Source organism: Apium graveolens, chromosome 10, assembly GCF_009905375.1.
Source record: "Apium graveolens cultivar Ventura chromosome 10, ASM990537v1, whole genome shotgun sequence".
NCBI classification, from domain to species: domain Eukaryota; kingdom Viridiplantae; phylum Streptophyta; class Magnoliopsida; order Apiales; family Apiaceae; genus Apium; species Apium graveolens.
In genome coordinates this window covers 164,503,897-164,509,990 of record NC_133656.1, presented here as the reverse complement: position 1 = coordinate 164,509,990, position 6,094 = coordinate 164,503,897, and positions in this window count along the sequence as shown.

The following is a 6,094-nucleotide window of genomic DNA, read 5'->3' as shown; positions in this document are numbered from 1 at the left end:
TTTGGTTCTACAAATGACAAACTTTGCAAGAAGTTTGCCAAACTGATGCAGTTAAGATATCAAATGAGTATGATGGGGGAACTTAGCTATTTTCTGGGCCTTCAAGTCAAGCAGAATGAAGAAGGCACTTTTATTTGTCAAACCAAGTACACCAGAAATTTGCTGAAGAAATTTGGAATGCAAGATTGTTCAAGTGCATCCACTCCCATGGCCACTGCAACAAAATTGGATAAGGATACTGGTAAATCAGTAGATATTACTGATTACAGAGGTATGATTGGCTCTCTACTCTATCTAACTGCTAGTAGACCTGATATCATGTATTCTACCTGTCTTTGTGCAAGATTTCAAGCAGATCCAAGAGAACCTCACTTAACAGTTGTGAAAAGAATTTTCAAGTATCTTAAGGGAACAACTGATCTGGGATTGTGGTATCCTAGAGAATCAGAATTTAAGCTAATAGGTTACTCAGATGCAGATTTTGCAGGTTGCAAAATTGACAGGAAAAGCACAAGTGGAAGCTGCCAATTTCTTGGAGGTAAATTAGTTTCTTGGTTTAGCAAGAAACAAAAGTCAATTTCCACATCAACTGCAGAAGCAGAGTACATTGCTGGAGGAAGCTGTTGTGCACAGATTCTTTGGATGAAGAATCAGTTACTGGATTTTGGGTTAACATATTTTAAAATTCCTATTTACTGTGATAATCAAAGTGCTATTGCTATGACAGGTAATCCATTTCAACACTCAATGACAAAGCACATCAGTATTAGGTACCACTTCATAAGGGAACATGTGGATGAAGGTACAGTGGAATTGCACTTTGTTCCAACAGATCAACAACTAGAAGATATCTTTACAAAACCATTGTGTGAAGCTACTTTTACAATATTGGTAAATGAACTTGGAATGGTTTCAGGTTCTTTCTCTAAATCTGCTTAGTTTTTGTTCTGATGCATCAGATTTTATGATCAGTATTTACAGAAATTACTATTTTTGTGTATTTTGTGCTTAATTGAAAATTTCTTAAGTACTGATTGTTGTCTGATATGAATTTCTAAACTCTAATAGTGATATGAATGTTTCTGTGATTATTCAATCCAATGAGGATAAATATGCTAGATGCTGACCTAGTAGTCTTTAATATACTAACAAATCCAATGTTTGAAGTAATTGTTTATGTGGAAATCTGTTGACACAAGAAAATTCTGATACTGAGCTTAGTTGAAGTTTACTTTGTGTATCTCATTACTAAGTCATAAACTGGAACAGTGCTTCTTATCTGTTAAGTTCTAATGTTAGTAAATCTGATGGATGTACTAAATGCTGATAAACCTCACTAATCAAAAGGAAAAGAAAAAGAAATAAAAATCAGGTACTCCTTTGAGATCTAGAGTAAAAACTGTGGAAGGGAAGACCCAAGTGCATTGCTGGTATTAAGTAATATGCATCAAAAAAGCAAACTAAATATTTTTCTTGGTGACTTTTCACACTCTATGATTACTGGAGAAATACTCTCATCATAGCATAAATTCTAATAAGCAGTCGTGACTCACTTACACTGAGCAGCCACTGTAAAATGGAATTTCAAAAGATGCATAAAATGAGCACAAAACGGTTGAGGTGGACTCATGTATGAACTTATTCTAAAGTAGACTTCAGAATCATGACAGATTTTGAGCAAAGTTCTTAATTATGCCTTATTTCTAAGATGTACTAAAGTGAATCAAACTTTAATCTTTATCTGATATTTAGCTTACTGCACACACATACACTTCATATGAATGATGAAAATTACTGTAGTGATAAATGTTCTTTTAGATGAATAGTTTAAGTGTCAGTTGTATAAATTCTGAGGACAAGTTCTGATGGAAGTTATGAAGAAACGAAATCAGAATTTGTGTGACGAATTACAGAAATAGGCTTTCACTTTTTGAGTTAAGAAATCATGTTCTGATGACTGGTAAGTTCTGATATAAGTCTAAGTTCTGATATTAAACTCTGATTCTTTACTTGACTTATTTGTGATTAAAATCTGAAACAGTCTTATTTAAAATCAGAATATGTTTGGGTGAGATATTAACAGTCAACATAATTTGGGTTAGTGGTATACATCTATGCACAGTAATTTTTACTTGTTTCGTGTGCGCATTAAATCCTGTTTAAACATTCAATGGCTATTTTTATTCTCATCAGTCTAGGGAGACGAGGTAGAATAATTTCTACCTATAACCATTCGTTTTTCCTTGCGTCTCTTGGCATTCTATTGGCTATATAAACCAACACCTCATTCCAGCCAACACATCTCTCATTTTCTCTCAAACTCTCAAACTCATTTCTTTTTCACTCATCACAACCATGGTTCATTACAACTTAGTTCTGAACTATGACACCATGGCAGCAGGAATGGCATGTCACTGCCGTTCCTGATGAAATTTGGGACTCAGTTCCCCAAGAGGTCCTCACAGACCTCTTGTTCTTCTACATGGACTACCATCGCCATCTTGAGCGACTGGAAGAGGAACGCCTGGAAGCTCTCCGACAGCAGGAGCGTATTATTCGTCTTGCTGTTCTTTTTGTTGAGAGTAGGAAGAAAAAATAATTTCTACTCCCTGTTTCTCCTCACCGTCAGCTTTTTCTGGCTTCTTAGCTTAGGACAAAAGCTGTTGATGTTAGGATTTGTAGCTTAGGACAATCTTGTACTTTTAAGCATGTAATTTAAATTTCATGAAATGTATTTGCTCAATATATTAATGAAATTTTATATTTTTGCAAGATTTTGTCTCTGAGTCGTTTGATATTCTGATACCATTTTAAATCCTGATACTAACCATATTCTGATGACCTTTTTAGCTCTGATACAAATCAAGTTCTGATTCTGACGTGGAAGTTTTTGTCTACTTGGTTTATGAATGGTCATTCTCTCGTTGGTCATTTTTTTTAGAATATTGGTCACGCAGTGATAAAAATTTATTATGTGGGAACAATTTTAAATTTTAAAATAAAACTGAACTACCTTGATTAATGGGATTACTTGGTAAGTGGAACGGTTTTTTCCTAGAAAACCTGCATGTAATAAGTAATGATTACTGAATACACGTGCCCATTAAATATCTTTTACTATTGCATGTCTGACAGGTGTCTCAACGGTTACTTTTTCTACTGTGTATAAGTAAAAGAGAGAAAAGATTGTAAAATCTTTTACTTACTTTCATATTTTATCTCTCTCTCTCTTTACTTCTATTCTCTCTCATCTACTTACGATTTTTCATAAAGACATTTTCTCAAACACCTTACAGACAATCTTTTTCCTCACAAATTCTCATGGCACCCAAGGACAATCTTCGATGGAGCAACGTTTGTTCCAAATAACTTCTCTGCTATTCTTAGCAAGTCAGAAGCACCCTCTGAACTTCACTTCATTCAGGACTTTCTTGCTAGTTCTGATATTGGGTATGCTCTGACTGAACCCGAAGCAGTTTCTGGTACGCAAGTAATGGAGTTCTGGAGAAGCGGTGTGTATGATGATGGTGGTGCTCAAGGGTCCCCAAGTATTATTTTTTCATCTGGGGAGGATGAGTATGTTGTAACATTGTCTACGGTTCGACAAGCACTGCAGCTACCTGAGAACTGTGTCTATTCTACTGTTGATGAGCCAGTTCTTCAAAACATGATGGCCAGTCTGGGATATGAAAGAACATTGGAAAAGCTGGGCCAGTTGAAGAGATCTTTTATAAGGAGGAAATGGAGTTTCTTCTTTGATTGCATAACTAAAGCTTTTACAAAGAAATGGTCCAATTTTGATGCAATTCCCATATTCAGCCAACAAATCGGGTATGCTCTTATAAATCGAACTGATTTTACTATGCACGTGCCGTTTTAGGTTTTATTGGGGACATAATGAATGAAGATAGATCTACTGTTTATTTTGCTAGATTCTGTCAGCTTATTTATAGTTTCCGTTGTGATAATAAGCCCCAAGGTTATAGTGAATTAATTTCATCCTTTAGAATAGCTAAAAGAGCTTTTACTGACTTATTATCTACTGATAATAAGAAGGCTGTGTTAAGACCCCTCTTAATTCCTTTATCTGTCAAACAAGCCTTAATAACCTATGATTCTGTTAAGTACACTGCATTATATCCTGATGTTCAATGATCTGAACCTCATCCATCAGCACCTACCACCTCTACTCAACCACCACAAACTTTTCAACCTCAACCATGAGAACCTACAGTGCAGCCTTCATCTTCTAAACCTAAGAGGACTAAGAAAGTACCTCAGACACAATAGAAGATAAGGAGATTCATTCTGCGAGATGAATTAGATGTTGAGGAACATTTTCCTATATCAGAACCTGTTGTTAAAGAAGCTGAGAAGGTCTCTTCTCAGAAGGATGATGATATTGGGAGTTCTAGGCCTCTAAAAAGGCTTAGAAAGCATAATACTGATGATACAGCTCCTAAAGTCACCTTAAAAGCTAAAAGATTCAAAACATTGGCAAAAGGGCCTGAAGATTCTGGTAAAGGAATGGAAGCAGCAGCTAAGGAAGGAGATCAGGAATCTCTGATCTCACAAGACCCTGTTGAAGCTCATAATTCTCCTAGTACTGATTCAAGCCCTCATGCCACTCATCACTCACCATTACATGAGCCAGAATCTACTCATATTTCTACACCTCCAGTATCTCCAGTAAATGCTGATACCCAGGGACCAAGTGCTAAAATTGACATTCATAACTTGGGAGTCCCTCAAGTTTTGCATTTAACAGCTCCAACAACTCAAGTAACTCCACCAACAACACCAATTCCTGATGCTGATGATAATCCAGAATTGCCTACAACACCTTCTCTGCATCTAGATACTGAAGATCAGATATTAGGTGAGCATCAGAATATGGATGTTGCTCAGAACTTAGTTGGAGATCAGCCCTTAGAAGATGATGTTGAAGCCTTCATAGCTTCTCATACTGTTCTTTTATCAGAAGATGCTGAAGCTGTTGACTCTGTAAGTTCTGATGCTGCAAATGTTGATGCTACTGGTAATGCTGCTACAAATTTAGATGCTGATGCAGCTGGTCCTTCTGGACTTGTACCTCTGCAAGCTTCTTTAAAGGCTGAGATAGTCAAAAAGTTTGTTACAGGGGAAACACCAGTACCTTGGAATGAAACTCCTAGAGGATAGGAGTGGACTAAGGATTGGAACTCAGTTACCTTTGTTCCTACTAAAAAGATTCTTGCTGATCACTTGGCAAAAGCTGATGAGTTGTTAGTCAATGAAGATTTCAAGACACAGCTAAGAGTTACTGCACTTACTACACGGCACCTTCAAGGTCAACAGTCTGTAACTCAGGCCAAGGTGGACAATATTCAAGAAACCTTAATGCAGCAAGATACAGTTGACAAGCTGGACAAGAAAAGGTTTTTCAAACCTTCATTTGACCAAATTACCAGCATTGAGAAAACTCAAGAGAAACAACAGTCTCAGATTGATGAAATTTTGAAAAATCAAGCTTCTCAGCAATCTCAACTCATTGAAATCCAATCCTCAGTGGAATTGCTTCTCTCTCTTCATTTACCTGCTGATGCCAAAAAGGGGGAGAAAGTACTTAAGTCCAAATGCAAACCTGATAAGACACTGAAGAAAAGGGATGATGGTAATGACCCGGGAAACTCTGGAATGGGTAGAGGTCGTGGTTAAGGTGGAGGTCTCTCATCAAGTAGAGCTGGAACTACAAGTCATAGAACAAGTTCTGATACTGGGAGAAGAATAACTTCTGATACTGGTAAAAGGATAAGTTCTGATGAGCTTTTGCAACTTGATGAAGAAATTTCAAGACATTTATTTCTAAAAGAAAATCCAGGAATGGACTTTGAGAGTCTAATGGAAGAAGAAGCTAGACTAAAGATAGAAAAGGTCAACTCCAAATCTGAAGCTTCTGTTGATAAAAAGAAACTTCCTACGGCTAAAGACATTGTGATAAAAGAAAGGACAAATCCTGTGGCAACCAAGGCCAAATCACAATTGCAGATAGATCCAAGGTCCAAGGGCAAAGAAAAAGTTGGTGAACCTGTAAAGGTTTATGTGCCTCCTATGG